General features: G+C 49.0%; 17 non-coding genes across 17 annotated transcripts; all 17 read right to left on the bottom strand.

The window, feature by feature from the left end:
- Window positions 1–653: 653 nt before the first annotated feature.
- TRNAS-CGA (transfer RNA serine (anticodon CGA)) lies at window positions 654–735 on the bottom strand. Its single transcript has one exon. It is a non-coding gene; the product is annotated as a tRNA-Ser (tRNA).
- A 1,480-nt stretch (window positions 736–2,215) lies between these two features.
- Window positions 2,216–2,297, bottom strand: TRNAS-UGA (transfer RNA serine (anticodon UGA)). Its single transcript has one exon. It is a non-coding gene; the product is annotated as a tRNA-Ser (tRNA).
- A 382-nt stretch (window positions 2,298–2,679) lies between these two features.
- TRNAS-UGA (transfer RNA serine (anticodon UGA)) lies at window positions 2,680–2,763 on the bottom strand. Its single transcript has one exon. It is a non-coding gene; the product is annotated as a tRNA-Ser (tRNA).
- Window positions 2,764–3,300: 537 nt separating this feature from the next.
- TRNAS-UGA (transfer RNA serine (anticodon UGA)) lies at window positions 3,301–3,382 on the bottom strand. The gene has a single exon. It is a non-coding gene; the product is annotated as a tRNA-Ser (tRNA).
- A 229-nt stretch (window positions 3,383–3,611) lies between these two features.
- TRNAS-UGA (transfer RNA serine (anticodon UGA)) lies at window positions 3,612–3,693 on the bottom strand. The gene has a single exon. It is a non-coding gene; the product is annotated as a tRNA-Ser (tRNA).
- Window positions 3,694–4,076: 383 nt separating this feature from the next.
- On the bottom strand, window positions 4,077–4,158 carry TRNAS-UGA (transfer RNA serine (anticodon UGA)). The gene has a single exon. It is a non-coding gene; the product is annotated as a tRNA-Ser (tRNA).
- Window positions 4,159–5,628: 1,470 nt separating this feature from the next.
- On the bottom strand, window positions 5,629–5,710 carry TRNAS-UGA (transfer RNA serine (anticodon UGA)). Its single transcript has one exon. It is a non-coding gene; the product is annotated as a tRNA-Ser (tRNA).
- Window positions 5,711–6,686: 976 nt separating this feature from the next.
- On the bottom strand, window positions 6,687–6,768 carry TRNAP-UGG (transfer RNA proline (anticodon UGG)). The gene has a single exon. It is a non-coding gene; the product is annotated as a tRNA-Pro (tRNA).
- A 382-nt stretch (window positions 6,769–7,150) lies between these two features.
- Window positions 7,151–7,232, bottom strand: TRNAS-UGA (transfer RNA serine (anticodon UGA)). Its single transcript has one exon. It is a non-coding gene; the product is annotated as a tRNA-Ser (tRNA).
- A 3,171-nt stretch (window positions 7,233–10,403) lies between these two features.
- Window positions 10,404–10,485, bottom strand: TRNAS-UGA (transfer RNA serine (anticodon UGA)). The gene has a single exon. It is a non-coding gene; the product is annotated as a tRNA-Ser (tRNA).
- A 1,013-nt stretch (window positions 10,486–11,498) lies between these two features.
- Window positions 11,499–11,580, bottom strand: TRNAS-UGA (transfer RNA serine (anticodon UGA)). Its single transcript has one exon. It is a non-coding gene; the product is annotated as a tRNA-Ser (tRNA).
- Window positions 11,581–12,277: 697 nt separating this feature from the next.
- Window positions 12,278–12,359, bottom strand: TRNAS-UGA (transfer RNA serine (anticodon UGA)). The gene has a single exon. It is a non-coding gene; the product is annotated as a tRNA-Ser (tRNA).
- An 848-nt stretch (window positions 12,360–13,207) lies between these two features.
- Window positions 13,208–13,289, bottom strand: TRNAS-UGA (transfer RNA serine (anticodon UGA)). Its single transcript has one exon. It is a non-coding gene; the product is annotated as a tRNA-Ser (tRNA).
- A 2,710-nt stretch (window positions 13,290–15,999) lies between these two features.
- On the bottom strand, window positions 16,000–16,084 carry TRNAS-UGA (transfer RNA serine (anticodon UGA)). Its single transcript has one exon. It is a non-coding gene; the product is annotated as a tRNA-Ser (tRNA).
- A 1,626-nt stretch (window positions 16,085–17,710) lies between these two features.
- Window positions 17,711–17,792, bottom strand: TRNAS-UGA (transfer RNA serine (anticodon UGA)). Its single transcript has one exon. It is a non-coding gene; the product is annotated as a tRNA-Ser (tRNA).
- Window positions 17,793–18,635: 843 nt separating this feature from the next.
- TRNAS-UGA (transfer RNA serine (anticodon UGA)) lies at window positions 18,636–18,717 on the bottom strand. The gene has a single exon. It is a non-coding gene; the product is annotated as a tRNA-Ser (tRNA).
- A 1,009-nt stretch (window positions 18,718–19,726) lies between these two features.
- On the bottom strand, window positions 19,727–19,808 carry TRNAS-UGA (transfer RNA serine (anticodon UGA)). The gene has a single exon. It is a non-coding gene; the product is annotated as a tRNA-Ser (tRNA).
- Between the last annotated feature and the right edge of the window lie 202 nt (window positions 19,809–20,010).

Genomic DNA, 20,010 nt, shown 5'->3' with positions numbered 1-20,010 from the left:
CTGACGCCGCTTTTCAGCTTCAGGAGAGCTGTTCTCGTGGTCGAACACTTGTCGGCCATGCCCGGGACACGCCACCGCTCACGGCTCACCTCCACGACCTTGCCGAAAGCCGACAGCGCCGTCCGTACTTCTTCGTCGCTCACCCCGTGAAGCAGCCAGTGAATTCGTAGCCGCACCTGCTGGTCCTGTGGGTCGACGACGACGCAGCGCCGCCCCTTCACCTGCAGCTCCTTCAAGGCGAGCAGGCGTTTTGTGGGAGCGGCATCATTGAATGTCACCGCCCACAAGTGGTTAACCTGGTATGCACCGAGGCTTACCACATCCGGCAGCAGGCCCGTTGGCGTCAATGCGTCCCTGAAATCTTCGACCTTGTATGGCCTCGCTCGTACATCACCGTGTAAAAACACGGTGTTGATAACAAGTCGTCCTTTTGGCATTTGCGGCAAAATAAACTGGTATTCGCTATCTCCGTTCCTGTTTCCGCGGCTAAGATTGGCCGCTGTCGCCGCTCCGCTGGAGCTCATGATCCTGCGATCCGTTCAGCACGGCTGCCGGAAGCAGAATGCTCGACCACGAATGCGCCGACGGTGTCATCTGCTATTTCACTCTGAACATAGCCGTTTATATCGAGAAGATAACACAAAATGAGGAAACGCAGTCGACAGGATTCGAACCTGCGCGGGAAGAACCCAATGGTTTTCGAGACCATCGCCATAACCACTCGGCCACGACTGCGACGATGGCGCCATCTCTTATTTCCCTCTTAACAAAGTCGACTATGTCGAGAAGAGAAAAACAAAACGAGGAAACGCAGTCGACAGGCTTCGAACATGCGCGGGAAGAACCCAGTAGGTTTCAAGACCATCGCCTTAACCACTCAGCCAGCCATGACTGCAGTGACGGCGTCAACTCCTCTTTCACTCTTAACATAGTCGACTATGTCGAGAAGAGAAAAACCAAACGAAGAAACGCAGTCGGCAGGGTTCGATCCTGAGCGGGAAGAACCCAATGGTTTTCAAGACCTTCGCATTACCCACTCCGCCCCGATTGCGGCGAGGGCATTATCTGCTATTTCACTCTCAACATAGTCGTTTATGTCGAGAAGAGAAAAACAAAACGAAAGTACGCCATCGGCAGGGTAGAAACCGGCGCGGGAAGAACCCAATGGGTTTCAAGACCATCGCCATATTTACTCGGCCACGACTGTGGCGATGGCGTCAACTCCTATTTCACTCTTAACATAGCCGACTATGTCGAGAAGAGAAAAACAAAACGAGGAAACGCAGTCGCCACGGTTCGATCCTGTGCGGGAAGAACCCAATGGTTTTCAAGACCATCGCCCTAACCACTCCGCCACGACGGCGCCGACGACGTCTACTCTCATTTCCCTCTGAACGTAGTAGACTATGTCTAGAATAGAAAAAGAAAACGCGGAAACGCAGTCGGCTGGGTTCGAACCTGCGCAGGAAGACCCCAATGGTTTTCAAGACCATCGCCTTAACCACTTAGCCATTACTGCGGCGACGGCGTTTACGCTTATTTCACTCTGAACATAGTCGACTATGTCGAGAAGAGAAAAAGAACACGCGGAAACGGAGTCGGCAGGGTTTCAACCTTTGCGGAAAGAACCAAATGGTTTGCAAGACCATCAGTACAACCACTCGGCCATGACTGTGGCGACGGCGTCTACTCTTATTTTTTTCTGAGCATATTTAACTGTGTCGACCAGAGAAAAAGAAAACGCGGAAGGGCAGTCGGCAGGGTTGGAACTTGCGCAGGAAGACCCCAATGGTTTTCAAGACCATCGCCTTAACCAGTCCGCCACGACTGCGGCGACGGCTTCTGCTCTTATTTCACTCAGAAAGTAGTCGACGATGCCGAAAAGAGAAAAAGAAACCGCGAAAACGCAGTCGACAGGGTTTGAACCTGCGCGGGAAGAACCGATTGGTTTTCAAGATTATCGCCTTAACCACTCGGCCACGACTGCGGTGACGGCGTCCACTCTTCTTTCACTCTTAACATAGTCGACTAAGTCGAGAAGAGAAAAACAAAACCAGGAAACACAGTCGGCAGGGTTCGAACCATCGCGGGAAGAATGCAATGGCTTTCAAGACCATCGCCTTAACCACTCGGCCACGACGACGGCGGCGGTGTCAACTCCTATTTCACTCTTAACGTAGCCGTTTTATGTCGAGAAGAGAAAAAAACAAGAAAGCGCCGTCGGCCGGGTTCGAACCTGCGCGGGAAGAACCCAATGGTTTTCAAGACCATCGCCTTAACCACTCGGCCATGACAACGGTGACGGCGTTAACTCCTATTTCACTCTTATAATAGCTGTTAAAGTCGAGAAGAGAAAAAAAAACAATGTAACGCAGTCGACAGGGTTCGAACCTGCGCAGGAAAAACCCAACGGTTTTCGAGACGATTGCCTTAACCACTCGGTCACAACTACAGTGACGGCGTCTCCTGCGATTTCACTCTGAACAAAGTCGATTATGTCGAGAAATGAAAAAAAAAACGAGGAAACGCAGTCGGCAAGGTTCGATCCTGAGCGGGAAAAACCCAATGGTTTTCAATACCATCGCTTTACCCACTCCGCCCCAACTGCGGCGAGGGCATCATCTGCTATTTCACTCTGAACATAGCCGTTTATGTCGAGAAGAAAAAAACAGAACGAGAAACCAAGTCGACAGGATTCAAACCTGCGCGGCAAGAACCCAATGGTTTTCAAGACCATCGCCTTAACCACTCGACCACGACTGCGGCGATGGCGTCAACTCCTATTTCACTTTTAACATAGTCGACTATGTCGAGTAGAGGAAAAACAAAACGAGGAAACGCAGTGGGCACGGTTCGATCCTGCGCAGGAAGAACCCAATGGTTTTCAAGACCATCGCCTGAACCACTCGGCCAAGACAACGGCGACGGCGTCAACTCGTATTTCACTCTTAACGTAGCTGTTTTATGTCAAGAAGAGAAAACAAAACGAGGAAACGCAGTCGGCAGGATTTGAACCTGCGCAGGAAAATCCAACGGTTTTCAAGACCATCGCCTTAACCACTCGGTCACTACAGCGACGGCGTCTCCTGCGATTTCATTCTGAACAAAGTCGTTTATGTCAAGAAGTTAAAAAAAACGAGGAAACGCTGTCGGCAGGGTTTGATCCTGAGCGTGAAGAACCCAATGGTTTTCAAGACCATCGCTTTACCCACTCCGCCCCGACTGCGGCGAGGTTATCATCTGCTATTTCACTCTGAACATAGTCGTTTATGCCGAGAAGAGAGATACAAAACGAGAAAACGCAGTCGGCAGGGTTCCAACCTGCGCGGGAAGAACCCAATGGTTTTCAAGATCATCACCTTAACCGCTCGGCCACGACTGCAGCAACGGTGTCATCTGCTATTTCACTCTGAACATAGCCGTTTATATCGAGAAGATAAAACAAAACGAGGAAACGCAGTCGGCAGGGTTCGATCCTTAGCGGGAAGAACCCAATTGTTTTCAAGACCATCGCTTTACCCACTCCGCACCGACTGCGGCGAGGGCATCATCTGATAATTCACTCTGAACATAGCCGTTTATGTCGAGAAGAGAAAAACGAAACTAAGAAACGCAGTCAGCAGGGTTCGAACCTGCGCGGGAAGAACCGAATGGTTTTCAAGACCATCGCCTTAACCACTCGGCCACGACTGCGGCGATGGCGCCAACTCCTATTTCACTCTTAACATAGCCGTTTATGTCGAGAAGAGAAAAAAAACGAGGAAACGCAGTCGGCAGTGTTTGAACCTGCGCTGGAAGAAGCCATGGGTTTTCAAGACAATCCCCTTAACCACTCGGCCACAACTGCGGCGATGGTGTCAACTGCTATTTCACTCTGGAAATAGTCGTTTATATCAAGAAGATAAAACTAAACGAGAAAACACAGTCGACAGGGTTCAAGAATGCGCGGAAAGATATCAAAAGTTTTCAAGACCATCGTCTTAACCACTCAGCCACGACAACGACGATGGCATAAACGCCCATTCCACTCTAAACGTAGCCATTTTATGTCGAGAATAGAAAAAAAAACGAGGAAACGCAGTCGAAAGGGTTCAAACCTGCGCGGGAAGTACCCAATGGTTTTCAAGACCATCGCCATAACCACTCGGCCACGACTGCGGTGGAAGCGTCAACTCTTATTTCACTCTTAACAAAGTCGACTATGTCGAGAAGAGAAAAACCAAACGAGGAAACGCAGTCGGCAGGGTTCGAACCATCGCGGGAAGAACCCAATGGTTTTCAAGACCATTGCCTTAACCACTCGGTCATGACTGCGGCGACGCCGTCTCCTGCGATTTCACTCTGAACAAAACGTTCATGTCGAGAAGAGAAAAAGAAAACGAGGAAACGCCGTCGACAGGGTTCGAACATGCGCGGAAAGATCCCAATGGTTTTCAAGACCAACGTCTTATCCACTCGGCCACGACAACGGCGGCGGTGTCAACTCCTATTTCACTCTTAACGTAGTCGTTTTATGTCGAGAAGAGAAAAAAAAACGAGGAAACGGCGTCGGCAGGGTTTGAACCTGCGCGTGAAGAACCCAATGGTTTTCAAGACCATTTCCTTAACCACTTGGCCGCGACTGCGGCGACGGCGTCAACTCCTATTTCACTCTTAACGTAGCTGTTTTATGTCGAGAAGAGAAAACAAAACGAGGAAACGCAGTCGGCGGGGTTTGAACCTGCGCAGGAAAAACCCAACGGTTTTCAAGACCATGGCCTTAACCATTCGGTCACGACAACAGCGACGGCGTCTCCTGCGATTTCATATTTAACAAAGTCGTTTATTTCAAAAAGTTAAAAAAACGAGGAAACGCTGTCGGGAGGGTTCGATTCTGAGCGGGAAGAACCCAATGGTTTTCAAGACCATCGCTTTACCCACTCCGCCTCGACTGCGGCGAGGTTATCATCTGCTATTTCACTCTGAACATAGTCGTTTATGCCGAGAAGAGAGATACAAAACGAGAAAACGCAGTCAGCAGGGTTCAAACATGTGCGGGAAGAACCAAATGGTTTTCAAGACCATCACCTTAACCGCTCGGCCACGACTGCAGCGACGGTGTCATCTGCTATTTCACTCTGAACATAGCCTTTTATATCGAGAAGATAAAACAAAACGAGAAAACGCAGTCGACAGGATTCGAACCTGCGCGAGAAGAACCCAAAGCTTTTCAAGACCATCGCCATAACCACTCAGCCACGACTGCGGTTGGAGCGTCAACTCTTATTTCACTCTTAACAAAGTCGACTATGTCGAGAAGAAAAAAACAAAACGAGGAAACGCAGTCTACAGGCTTCGAACATGCGCGGGAAGAACCCAGTAGGTTTCAAGTCCATCGCCTTAACCACACAGCCATGACTGCGGTGACGGCGTTAACTCCTCTTTCACTCTTAACATAGTCGAGTATGTCGAGAAGAGAAAAACGTAATAAAGAAACGCAGTCGGCAGGGTTCGAACCTCCGTGGGAAGAACCCAATGGTTTTTAAAACCATCGTATTACCACTCGGCCATGACTGCGGCGACGGCATCATCTCCTATTTCACTCTTAACATAGCCGTTTATGTCGAGAAGAGAAAAAAAACGAGGAAACGCAGTCAGCAGGGTTCGAACCTGCGCGGGAAGAACCCAATGGTTTTCAAGACCATCGCCTTAACCACTCGGCCACGACTGTGGCGATGGCGCCAACTCCTATTTCACTTTTAACATAGTCGACTATGTCGAGAACAGGAAAAACAAAACGAGAAAACGCAGTGGGCACGGTTCGATCCTGCGCGGGAAGAACCCAATGGTTTTCAAGACCATCGCCTTAACCACTCGGCCAAAAAAACGGCGACGGCATCAACTCCTATTTCACTCTTAATGTAGATGTTTTATGTCGAGAAGAGAAAAAAAACGAGGAAACACAGTAGGCAGTGTTGGAACCTGCGCGGGAAGAAGCCATGGGTTTTCAAGACAATCACCTTAACCATTCGCCCACGACTGCCGCGACGGTGTCAACTGCTATTTCACTCTCGAAATAGTCGTTTATATCAAGAAAATAAAACTAAACGAGAAAACACAGTCGACAGGGTTCAAAAATGCGCGGAAAGATACCAATAGTTTTCAAGACCATCGTCTTAACCACTCAGCCACGACAACGACGATGGCATGAACGCCCATTCCACTCTTAACGTAGCCATTTTATGTCGAGAATAGAAAAAAAACGAGGAAACGCAGTCGAAAGGGTTCGAACCTGCGCGGGAAGTACCCAATGGTTTTCAAGACCATCGCCATAACCACTCGGCCTCGACAACGGCGACGACGTCAGCTCCTATTTCACTCTTAACATAGCCGTTTATGTCGAGAAGAGAAAAAGCAAAGGTAACGCAGTCGACAGGATTCGAACCTGCGCGGGGGGAACCCCACGGTTTTCAAGACCATCGCCTTAACTACTCGACATTTCATTCTAAATAAAGTCGTTTATGTCGAGAAGTGAAAACGAAACGGGGAAACACAGTCTGCGGGGTTCGAACCTGCGTGCGAAGAACCCAATGCTTTTCAAGACCATGGCGTTAACCACTCGGCCACGACTGCGTCGACGGCGTCAACTCCTATTGCACTCTTAACATAGTCGACTATGTCGAGAAGAGAAAAACCAAACGAGGAAACGCAGTCGGCAGGGTTCGAACCATCGCGGGAAGAACCCAATGGTTTCCAAGACCATCGCCTTAACCACTCGGTCATGACTGCGGCGATGCCGTCTCCTGCGATTTCACTCTGAACAAAACGTTCATGTCGAGAAGAGAAAAAGAAAACGAGGAAACGCCGTCGACAGGGTTCGAACATGCGCGGAAAGATCCCAATGGTTTTCAAGACCATCGTATTAACCACTCGGTCATGACTGCGGCGACGGCGTCAACTCCTATTTCACTCTTAACGTAGTCGTGTTATGTCGAGAAGAGAAAAAAAACGAGAAAAACGCCGTCGGCAGGGTTCGAACCTGCGCGGAAAGAACCCAATGGTTTTCAAGACCATCGTATTAACCACTCGGTCATGACTGCGGCGACGGCGTCAACTCCTATTTCCCTCTTAACATAGCCGTTTATGTCGAGAAGAGAAAAAAACGAGGAAACGCAGTCGGCAGGGTTCGAACCTGCGCGGGAAGAACCCAAAAGTTTTCAAGACCATCGCCTTAACCACTCGGCCACGACTGCGGCGACAGCGTCAACACCTATTTCACTTTTAACATAGTCGACTCTGTCGAGAAGAGAAAAACAAAACGAGGAAACACAGTCGGCAGGGTTTGAACCATCGCGGGAAGAACCCAACGGTTTTCAAGACCATCGCCTTAACCACTCGGCAAAGACTGCGCCGAAGGTGTCATCTGCGTTTTCATTCTGAATAAAGTCGTTTATGTCGAGAAGTGAAAACAAAACGAGGAAACACAGTCTGCCGGGTTCGAACCTGCGTGCGAAGAACCCAATGGTTTTCAAGACCATCGCGTTAACCACTCGGCCAAGACTGCGTCGATGGCGTCAACTCCTATTGCACTCTTAACATAGTCGAATATGTCGAGAAGAGATAAACAAAACGAGGAAACGCAGTCGGCAGGGTTCGAACCATCGCGGGAAGAACCCAATGGTTTTCAAGACCGTCGCCTTAACCACTCGGTCATGACTGCGGCGACGCTGTCTCCTGCGATTTCACTCTGAACAAAACGTTCATGTCGAGAAGAGAAAAACAAAACGAGGAAACGCCGTCGACAGGGTTCGAACATGTGCGGAAAGATCCCAATGGTTTTCAAAACCAACGTCTTGACCGCTCGGCCAAGACAACGGGGACGGCGTCCACTTCCATTTCACTCTTAACGTAGCTGTTTTATGTCGAGAAGAGAAAAAAAACGAGAAAACGCAGTCGGCAGGGTTCGAACCTACGTGGAAAGAACCCAATGGTTTTCAAGACCATCGCGTTAACCACTCGGTCACGACTGCGGCGACGGCGTATCCTGCGATTTCACTCTGAACAAAGTCGTTTACGTCGAGAAGAGAAAAACGAAACGAGGAAACGCAGCCGGCAGGGTTCGATCCTGAGCGGGAAGAACCAATTGTTTTCAAGAGCATCGCCTTAACCACTACGCCACGACGACGGCAGTGGCTTCATCTGGTATTTCACTCGGAACATAGTCGTTTATGTCGAGAAGAGAAAAACAAAACGAGGAAACGCAGTCAACAGGTTTCGAACATGCGCGAAAAGATCCCATTGGTTTTCAAGACCATCGTCTTAACCACTCGGCCATGACAACGGCGGCGGCGTCAACTCCTATTTCACTCCTAACGTAGCCGTTTTATGTCCAGAAGAGAAAAAAAAACGAGGAAACGCAGTCGACAGGCTTCGAACATGCGCGGAAAGATCCCATTGGTTTTCAAGACCATCGTCGTAACCACTCGGCCACGACTGCGGCGATGGCATCAACTGCAATTTCACTCTTAACATAGTGGACTATGTCGAGAAGAGAAAAACAAAACGAGGAAACACAGTCGGCAGGGTTTGAACCATCGCGGGAAGAACCCAACGGTTCTTAAGACCATCGTCTTAACCACTCGGCAATGACTGCGCCGAAGGTGTCATCTGCGATTTCATTCTGAATAAAGTCGTTTATGTCGAGAAGTGAAAACAAAACGAGGAAACACAGTCTGCCGGGTTCGAACCTGCGTGCGAAGAACCCAATGGTTTTCAAGACCATCGCGTTAACCACTCGGCCACGACTGCGTCGATGGCGTCAACTCCTATTGCACTCTTAACATAGTCGAATATGTCAAGAAGAGATAAACAAAACGAGGAAACGCAGTCGGCAGGGTTCGAACCATCGCGGGAAGAACCCGATGGTTTTCAAGACCGTCGCCTTAACCACTCGGTCATGACTGCGGCGACGCCGTCTCCTGCGATTTCACTCTGAACAAAACGTTCATGTCGAGAAGAGAAAAACAAAACGAGGAAACGCCGTCGACAGGGTTCAAACATGTGCGGAAAGATCCCAATGGTTTTCAAGACCAACGTCTTAACCACTCGGCCAAGACAACGGGGACGGCGTCCACTTCCATTTCACTCTTAACGTAGCTGTTTTATGTCGAGAAGAGAAAAAAAACGAGAAAACGCAGTCGGCAGGGTTCGAACCTACGTGGAAAGAACCCAATGGTTTTCAAGACCATCGCGTTAACCACTCGGTCACGACTGCGGCGACGGCGTATCCTGCGATTTCACTCTGAACAAAGTCGTTTACGTCGAGAAGAGAAAAACGAAACGAGGAAACGCAGTCGGCAGAGTTCGAACCCCCGTGGAAAGAACCCAATGGTTTTCAAGACCATCGTATTAACCACGCGGCCACGACTGCGGCGACGGCGTCAACTCCTATTTCACTTTTAACATAGTCGACTATGTCGAGAAGAGGAAAAACAAAACGAGGAAACGCAGTCGACAGGCTTCCAACATGCGCGGAAAGATCCCATTGGTTTTCAAGACCATCGTCGTAACCACTCGGCCACGACTGCGGCGATGGCATCAACTCCAATTTCACTCTTAACATAGTGGACTATGTCGAGAAGAGAAAAACAAAACGAGGAAACACAGTCGGCAGGGTTTGAACCATCGCGGGAAGAACCCAACGGTTCTTAAGACCATCGTCTTTACCACTCGGCAATGACTGCAGAGACGGCGTCAACTCATATTGCACTCACAACATAGTCGACTATGTCGAGAAGAGAAAAACCAAACGAGAAAACGCAGTCGGCAGGGTTCGAACCATTGCGGGAAGAACATAATGGTTTTCAAGACTACGTATTAATCACTCAGTCATGACTGCGGCGACGGCGTCAACTCCTATTTCACTTTTCACATAGTCGACTATGTCCAGAAGAGGAAAAACAAAACGAGGAAACGCAGTGGGCACGGTTCCATCCTGCACGGGAATGGTTTTCAAGACCATCGCCTTAACCAGTCGGCCACGACAACGACGATGGCGTTAACTCCTATTTCACTTTTATAATAGCCGTTTAAGTCGAGAAGAGAAAAAAACTAGGAAACGCAGTCGACAGGGTTCGAACATGCGCGGCAAGAACCCAACGGTTTTCAAGACCATCGCCTTAACCACTCGATCACGACTACAGCGACGGCGTCTCCTGCGATTTCACTCTGAACAAAGTCATTTATGTCAAAAAGTGAAAAAAAACGAGGAAACGCAGTCGGCAGGGTTCGATCCTGAGCGGGAAGAACCCAAGGGTTTTCAAGACCATCGCTTTACCCACTCCGTTCCACTGCGGCGAGGGCATCATCTGCTATTTAACTCTGAACATAGTCGTTTATGTCGAGAAGAGAAAAAAACGAGGAAACGCAGTCGGCAGGGTTCGAACCTGCGCGGGAAGAACCCAATGGTTTTCAAGACCATCACCTTAACCACTCGGCCACGACTGCAGCGCGAGGGTCATCTGCTATTTCACTCTGAACATAGCCGTTTATATCGAGAAGAGAAAAACGAAACGATGATTCGCAGTCGGCAGGGTTCGAACCTACGTGAAAAGAACCCAATGATTTTCAAGACCCTCGTATTAACCACTCGGCCATGACTGCGGCGATGGCGTCAACTCCTATTTCACTTTTAACATAGTCGACTATGTCGAGAAGCGGAAAAACAAAACGAGAAAACGCAGTGGGCACGGTTCGATCCTGCGCGAGAAGAACCCAATGGTTTTCAAGACCATCACCTTAACCACTCGGCCACGACTGCTGCGACGGTGTCATCTGCAATTTCGCTCTGAACATAGCCGTTTATATCGAGAAGATAAAACAAAACAAGGAAACGCAGTCAGCAGGGTTCGATACTGCGCGGGAAGAACCCAATGGTTTTCAAGACCAACGTCTTAACCACTCGGCCACGACAACGGCGGCGGTGTCAACTACTATTTCACTCTTAACGTAGCCGTTTTATGTCAAAAAGAGAAAAAAACGAGGAAACGCCATCGGCAGGGTTTGAACCTGCGCGGGAAGAACCCAATGGTTTTCAAGACCATCGTATTAACCACTCGGTAATGACTGCGGCGACGGCATCAACTCCTATTTCACTTTTACCATAGTCGACTATGTCGAGAAGAGGAAAAACAAAACGAGGAAACGCAGTCGACAGGCTTCGAACATGCGCGGAAAGATCCCATTGGTTTTCAAGACCATCGTCCTAACCACTCGGCCACGACTGCGGCGATGGCATCAACTCCAAATTCACTCTTAATTAACATAGTCGACTATGTCGAGAAAAGAAAAACAAAACGAGGAAACACAGTCGGCAGGGTTTGAACCATCGCGGGAAGAACCCAACGGTTTTCAAGACCATCGCCTTAACCACTCGGCAATGACTGCAGAGACGGCGTCAACTCCTATTTCACTCTTAACATAGTCGACTATGTCGAGAAGAGAAAAACAAAACGAGGAAACGCAGTCGGTACGGTTCGATCCTGCGCGGGAAGAACCCAATGGTTTTCAAGACCATCGCCTTAACCACTCGGCCACGACTGCGGCGACTGCGTCAACTCCTATTCCACTTTTAACATAGTCGACTAGGTCGAGAAGAGGAAAAACAAAACGAGGAAACGCAGTCGACAGGCTTCGAAGATGCGCGGAAAGATCCCATTGGTTTTCAAGACCATCGTCTTAACCACTCGGCCACGACTGCGGCGATGGCATCAACTTTAATTTCACTCTTAACATAGTCGACTATTCCGAGAAGAGAAAAACAAAACGAGGAAACACAGTCGGCAGGGTTTGAACCATCGCGGGAAGAACCCAACGGTTTTCCGGACCATCGCCTTAACCACTCGGCAGTGACTGCAGAGACGGCGTCATCTCCTATTTCACTCTTAACATAGTCGACTATGTCGAGAAGAGAAAAACAACACGAGGAAACGCAGTCGGTAAGGTTCGATCCTGCGCGGGAAGAACCCAATGGTTTTCAAGACCATCGCCTTAACCACTCGGATCGACTGCGCCGAAGGTGTCATCTGCGATTTCATTCTGAATAAAGTCGTTTATGTCGAGAAGTGAAAACGAAACGAGGGAACACAGTCTGCCGGGTTCGAACCTGCGTGCGAAGAACCCAATGGTTTTCAAGACCATCGCGTTAACCACTCGGCCATAACTGCGTCGACAGTGTCATCTCCTATTGCACTCTTAACATAGTCGACTATGTCGAGAGGAGAAAAACCAAACGAGGAAACGCAGTCGGCAGGGTTTGAACCATCGCGGGAAGAACCCAATGGTTTTCAAGACCATCGCCTTAACCACTCGGTCATGACTGCGGCGACGCCGTCTCCTGCGATTTCACTCTGAACAAAACGTTCATGTCTAGAAGAGAAAAACAAAACGAGGAAACGCCGTCGACAGGGTTCGAACATGCGAGGAACGATCCCAATGGTTTTCAAGACCAACGTCTTAACCACTCGGCCACGACGACGGCGGCGGTGTCAACTCCTATTTCACTCTTAACGTAGCCGTTTTATGTCAAGAAGAGAAAAAAAACGAGGAAACGCCGTCGGCAGGGTTTGAACCATCGCGGGAAGAACCCAACGGTTTTCAAGACCATCGCCTTAACCACTCGGCAATGACTGCAGAGACGGCGTCAACTCTTATTTCACTCTTAACATAGTCGACTATGTTGAAAGAGAAAAACAAAACGAGGAAACGCAGTCGGTACGGCTCGATCCTGCGCGGGAAGAACCCAATGGTTTTCAAGACCATCGCCTTAACCACTCGGACACGACTGCGCCGAAGGTGTCATCTGCGATTTCATTCTGAATAAAGTCGTTTATGTCGAGAAGCGAAAACGAACCGAGGAAACACAGTCTGCCGGGTTCAAACCTGCGTGCGAAGAACCCAATGGTTTTCAGGACCATCGCGTTAACCACTCGGCCCCGACTGCGTCGACGGTGTCAACTCCCATTGCACTCTTAACATAGTCGACTATGTCGAGAAGAGAAAAACCAAACGAAGAAACGCAGTCGGCAGGGTTTGAACCATCGCGGGAAGAACCCAATGGTTTTCAAGACCATCGCCTTAACCACTCGGTCATGACTGTGGCGACGCCGTCTCCCGCGATTTCACTCTGAACAAAACGTTCATGTCGAGAAGAGAAAAAAAAACGAGGAAACGCAGTCGGCAGGGTTCGATCCTGCGCGGGAAGAACCCAATGGTTTTCAAGACCTTCGCCTTAACCACTCGGACACAACTGCGCCGAAGGTGTCATCTGCAATTTCATTCTGAATAAAGTCGTTTATGTCGAGAAGTGAAAACGAAACGAGAAAACATTGTCTGCCGGGTTCGAACCTGCATGCGAAAAACCCAATGGTTTTCAAGACCATCGCGTTAACCACTCGGCCACGACTGCTTCGACGCTGTCAACTCCTATTGCACTCTTAACATAGTCGACTATGTCGAGAAGAGAAAAACCACACGAGGAAACGCAGTCGGCAGGGTTCAAACAATTGCGGGAAGAACTCAATGGTTTTCAAGACTACGTATTAATCACTCAGTCATGACTGCGGCGACGGCGTCAACTCCTATTTCACTTTTCAAATAGTCGACTATGTCCAGAAGAGGAAAAACAAAACGAGGAAACGCAGTGGGCACGGTTCGATCCTGCACGAGAAGAACCCAATGGTTTTCAAGACCATCGCCTTAACCAGTCGGCCACGACAACGGCGATGGCGTTAACTCCTATTTAGCTTTTATAATAGCCGTTTAAGTCGAGAAGAGAAAAAACTAGGAAACGCAGTCGACAGGGTTCGAACATGCGCGGCAAGAACCCAACGGTTTTCAAGACCATCGCCTTAACCACTCGATCACGACTACAGCGACGGCGTCTCCTGCGATTTCACTCTGAACAAAGTCATTTATATCAAAAAGTGAAAAAAAACGAGGAAACGCAGTCGGCAGGGTTCGATCCTGAGCGGGAAGAACCCAAGGGTTTTCAAGACCATCGCTTTACCCACTCCGTTCTACTGCGGCGAGGGCATCATCTGCTATTTAACTCTGAACATAGTCGTTTATGTCGAAAAGAGGAAAAACAAAACGAGAAAACGCAGTGGGCACGGTTCGATCCTGCGCGAGAAGAACCCAATGGTTTTCAAGACCATCACCTTAACCACTCGGCCACGACTGCAGCGACGGTGTCATCTGCAATTTCGCTCTGAACATAGCCGTTTATATCGAGAAGAGACAAACGAAACTAGGAAACGCAGTCGGCAGGGTTCGATACTGCGCGGGAAGAACCCAATGGTTTTCAAGACCAACGTCTTAACCACTCGGCCACGACAACGGCGGCGGTGTCAACTCCTATTTCACTCTTAACGTAGCCGTTTTATGTCAAAAAGAGAAAAAAAACGAGGAAACGCCGTCGGCAGGGTTTGAACCTGCGCGGAAGAACCCAATGGTTTTCAAGACCATCTTATTAACCACTCGGTAATTACTGCGGCGACGGCATCAACTCCTATTTCACTTTTAACATAGTCGAATACGTCTAGAAGAGGAAAAACAAAACGAGGAAACGCAGTCGACAGGTTTCGAACATGCGCGAAAAGATCCCATTGGTTTTCAAGACCATCGTCTTAACCACTCGGCCACGACAACGGCGGCGGCGTCAACTCCTATTTCACTCCTAACGTAGCCGTTTTATGTCCAGAAGAGAAAAAAAAACGAGGAAACGCAGTCGGCAGGGTTCGAAGCTCCGTGGAAAGAACCCAATGGTTTTCAAGAACATCGTATTAACCACGCGGCCACGACTGCGGCGACGGCGTCAACTCCTATTTCACTTTTAACATAGTCGACTATGTCGAGAAGAGGAAAAACAAAACGAGGAAACGCAGTCGACAGGCTTCGAACATGCGCGGAAAGATCCCATTGGTTTTCAAGACCATCGTCGTAACCACTCGGCCACGACTGCGGCGATGGCATCAACTCCAATTTCACTCTTAACATAGTGGACTATGTCGAGAAGAGAAAAACAAAACGAGGAAACACAGTCGGCAGGGTTTGAACCATCGCGGGAAGAACCCAACGGTTCTTAAGACCACCGTCTTAACCACTCGGCAATGACTGCAGAGACGGCGTCAACTCCCATTTCAATCTTAACATAGTCGAATATGTCGAGAAGAGAAAAAAAACGAGGAAACGCAGTCGCAAGGTTTCGATCCTGCGCGGGAAGAACCAATTGGTTTTCAAGACCTTCGCCTTAACCACTCGGACACGACTGCGCCGAAGGTGTCATCTGCGATTTCATTCTGAATAAAGTCGTTTATGTCGAGAAGTGAAAACGAAACGAGAAAACATTGTCTGCCGGGTTCGAACCTACATGCGAAGAACCCAATGGTTTTCAAGACCATCGCGTTAACCACTCGGCCACGACTGCTTTGACGCTGTCAACTACTATTGCACTCTTAACATAGTCGACTACGTGGAGAAGAGAAAAACCAAACGAGGAAACGCAGTCGGCAGGGTTCGAACCATTGCGGGAAGAACATAATGGTTTTCAAGACTACGTATTAGTCACTCAGTCATGACTGCGGCGACGGCGTCAACTCCTATTTCACTTTTCACATAGTCGACTATGTCTAGAAGAGGAAAAACAAAACGAGGAAACGCAGTGGGCACGGTTCCATCCTGCACGGGAAGAACCCAATGGTTTTCAAGACCATCGCCTTAACCAGTCGGCCACGACAACGACGATGGCGTTAACTCCTATTTCACTTTTATAATAGCCGTTTAAGTCGAGAAGAGAAAAAAAACTAGGAAACGCAGTCGATGGGTTCGAACATGCGCGGCAAGAACCCAACGGTTTTCAAGACCACTGCCTTAACCACTCGATCACGACTACAGCGACGGCGTCTCCTGCGATTTCACTCTGAACAAAGTCATTTATGTCGAGAAGAGAAAAAAACGAGGAAACGCCGTCGGCAGGGTTCGAACCTGCGCGGGAAGAACCCAAAAGTTTTCAAGACCATCGCCTTAAACACTCGGCCACGACTGCGGCGACGGCGTAAACTCCTATTTCACTTTTAACATAGTCGACTCTGTCGAGAAGAGAAAAACAAAACGAGGAAACACAGTCGGCAGGGTTTGAACCATCGCGGGAAGAACCCAACGGTTTTCAAGACCATCGCCTTAACCACTCGGCAAAGACTGCGCCGAAGGTGTCATGTGCGATTTCATTCTGAATAAAGTTGTTTATGTCGAGAAGTGAAAACAAAACGAGGAAACACAGTCTACCGGGTTCGAACCTGCGTGCGAAGAACCCAATGGTTTTCAAGACCATCGCGTTAACCACTCGGCCACGACTGCGTCGATGGCGTCAACTCCTATTGCACTCTTAACATAGTCGAATATGTCAAGAAGAGATAAACAAAACGAGGAAACGCAGTCGGCAGGGTTCGAACCATCGCGGGAAGAACCCAATGGTTTTCAAGACCGTCGCCTTAACCACTCGGTCATGACTGCGGCGACGCCGTCTCCTGCGATTTCACTCTGAACAAAACGTTCATGTCGAGAAGAGAAAAACAAAACGAGGAAACGCCGTCGACAGGGTTCAAACATGTGCGGAAAGATCCCAATGGTTTTCAAGACCAACGTCTTAACCACTCGGCCAAGACAACGGGGAAGGCGTCCACTTCCATTTCACTCTTAACGTAGCTGTTTTATGTCGAGAAGAGAAAAAAACGAGAAAACGCAGTCGGCAGGGTTCGAACCTACGTGGAAAGAACCCAATGGTTTTCAAGACCATCGCGTTAACCACTCGGTCACGACTGCGGCGACGGCGTATCCTGCGATTTCACTCTGAACAAAGTCGTTTACGTCGAGAAGAGAAAAACGAAACGAGGAAACGCAGTCGGCAGGGTTCGATCCTGAGCGGGAAGAACCAATTGTTTTCAAGAGCATCGCCTTAACCACTCCGCCACGATGGCGGCAGCGGCTTCATTGGGTATTTCACTCGGAACATAGTCGTTTATGTCGAGAAGAGAAAAACAAAAAGAGGAAACGCAGTCGACAGGTTTCGAACATTGCGCGAAAAGATCCCATTGGTTTTCAAGACCATCGTCTTAACCACTCGGCCACGACAACGGCGGCGGCGTCAACTCCTATTTCACTCCTAACGTAGCCGTTTTATGTCCAGAAGAGAAAAAAAACGAGGAAACGCAGTCGGCAGAGTTCGAACCTCCGTGGAAAGAACCCAATGGTTTTCAAGACCATCGTATTAACCACGCGGCCACGACTGCGGCGACGGCGTCAACTTCTATTTCACTTTTAAAATAGTCGACTATGTCGAGAAGAGGAAAAACAAAACGAGGAAACGCAGTCGACAGGCTTCGAACATGCGCGGAAAGATCCCATTGGTTTTCAAGACCATCGTCGTAACCACTCGGCCATGACTGCGGCGATGGCATCAACTCCAATTTCACTCTTAACATAGTGGACTATGTCGAGAAGAGAAAAACAAAAGGAGGAAACACAGTCGGCAGGGTTTGAACCATCGCGGGAAGAACCCAACGGTTCTTAAGACCATCGTCTTAACCACTCGGCAATGACTGCAGAGACGGCGTCAACTCCTATTTCAATCTTAACATAGTCGACTATGTCGAGAAGAGAAAAAAAAACGAGGAAACGCAGTCGGCAGGGTTCGATCCTGCGCGGGAAGAACCCAATGGTTTTCAAGACCTTCGCCTTAACCACTCGGACACGACTGCGCCGAAGGTGTCATCTGCGATTTCATTCTGAATAAAGTCGTTTAAGTCGAGAAGTGAAAACGAAACGAGAAAACATTGTCTGCCGGGTTCGAACCTGCATGCGAAGAACCCAATGGTTTTCAAGACCATCGCTTTAACCACTCGGCCACGACTGCTTCGACGCTGTCAACTCATATTCCACTCTTAACATATTCGACTATGTCGAGAAGAGAAATACCAAACGAGGAAACGCAGTCGGCAGGGTTCGAACCATTGCGGGAACAACATAATGGTTTTCAAGACTACGTATTAATCACTCAGTCATGAATGCGGCGACGGCGTCAACTCCTATTTCACTTTTCACATAGTCGACTATGTCCAGAAGAGGAAAAACAAAACGAGGAAACGCAGTGGGCACGGTTCCATCCTGCACGGGAAGAACCCAATGGTTTTCAAGACCATCGCCTTAACCAGTCGGCCACGACAACGACGATGGCGTTAACTCCTATTTCACTTTTATAATAGCCGTTTAAGTCGAGAAGAGAAAAAAACTAGGAAACGCAGTCGACAGGGTTCGAACATGCGCTGCAAGAACCCAACGGTTTTCATGACCATCGCCTTAACCACTCGATCACGACTACAGCGATGGCGTCTCCTGCGATTTCACTCTGAACAAAGTCATTTATGTCAAAAAGTGAAAAAAACGAGGAAACGCAGTCGGCAGGGTTCGATCCTGAGCGGGAAGAACCCAAGGGTTTTCAAGACCATCGCTTTACCCACTCCGTTCCACTGTGGCGAGGGCATCATCTGCTATTTAACTCTGAACATAGTCGTTTATGTCGAGAAGAGAAAAAAACGAGGAAACGCAGTCGGCAGGGTTCCAACCTGCGCGGGAAGAACCCAATGGTTTTCAAGACCATCACCTTAACCACTCGGCCACGACTGCAGCGCGAGGGTCATCTGCTATTTCACTCTGAACATAGCCGTTTATATCGAGAAGAGAAAAACGAAACGATGATTCGCAGTCGGCAGGGTTCGAACCTCCGTGAAAAGAACCCAATGATTTTCAAGACCCTCGTATTAACCACTCGGCCATGACTGCGGCGATGGCGTCAACTCCTATTTCAACTTTAACATAGTCGACTATGTCGAGAAGAGGAAAAACAAAACGAGAAAACGCAGTGGGCACGGTTCGATCCTGCGCGAGAAGAACCCAATGGTTTTCAAGACCATCACCTTAACCACTCGGCCACGACTGCTGCGACGGTGTCATCTGCAATTTCGCTCTGAACATAGCCGTTTATATCGAGAAGAGACAAACGAAACTAGGAAACGCAGTCGGCAGGGTTCGATACTGCGCGGGAAGAACCCAGTGGTTTTCAAGACCAACGTCTTAACCACTCGGCCACGACAACGGCGGCGGTGTCAACTCCTATTTCACTCTTAACGTCGCCGTTTTATGTCAAAAAGAGAAAAAAACGAGGAAACGCCGTCGGCAGGGTTTGAACCTGCGCGGGAAGAACCCAATGGTTTTCAAGGCCATCGTATTAACCACTCGGTAATGACTGCGGCGACGGCATCAACTCCTATTTCACTTTTACATAGTCGACTAGGTCGAGAAGAGGAAAAACAAAACGAGGAAACGCAGTCGACAGGCTTCGAACATGCGCGGAAAGATCCCATTGGTTTTCAAGACCATCGTCTTAACCACTCGGCCACGACTGCGGCGATGGCATCAACTCCAAATTCACTCTTAACATAGTCGACTATGTCGAGAAGAGAAAAACAAAACGAGGAAACACAGTCGGCAGGGTTTGAACCATCGCGGGAAGAACCCAACGGTTTTCAAGACCATCGCCTTAACCACTCGGCAATGACTGCAGAGACGGCGTCAACTCCTATTTCACTCTTAACATAGTCGACTATGTCGAGAAGAGAAAAACAAAACGAGGAAACGCAGTCGGCACGGTTCGATCCTGCGCGGGAAGAACCCAATTGTTTTCAAGACCATCGCCTTGACCACTCGGCCACGACTGCGGCGACTGCGTCAACTCCTATTTCACTTTTAACATAGTCGACTAGGTCGAGAAGAGGAAAAACAAAACGAGGAAACGCAGTCGACAGGCTTCGAACATGCGCGGAAAGATCCCATTGGTTTTCAAGACCATCGTCTTAACCACTCGATCACGACTACAGCGACGGCGTCTCCTGCGATTTCACTCTGAACAAAGTCATTTAT

Source organism: Rhipicephalus microplus, chromosome X (assembly GCF_043290135.1).
Source record: "Rhipicephalus microplus isolate Deutch F79 chromosome X, USDA_Rmic, whole genome shotgun sequence".
In the NCBI taxonomy this organism is placed as follows: domain Eukaryota; kingdom Metazoa; phylum Arthropoda; class Arachnida; order Ixodida; family Ixodidae; genus Rhipicephalus; species Rhipicephalus microplus.
Note: the sequence above shows the minus strand (reverse complement) of the source record. Positions and strands in the feature narration are given on the sequence as shown.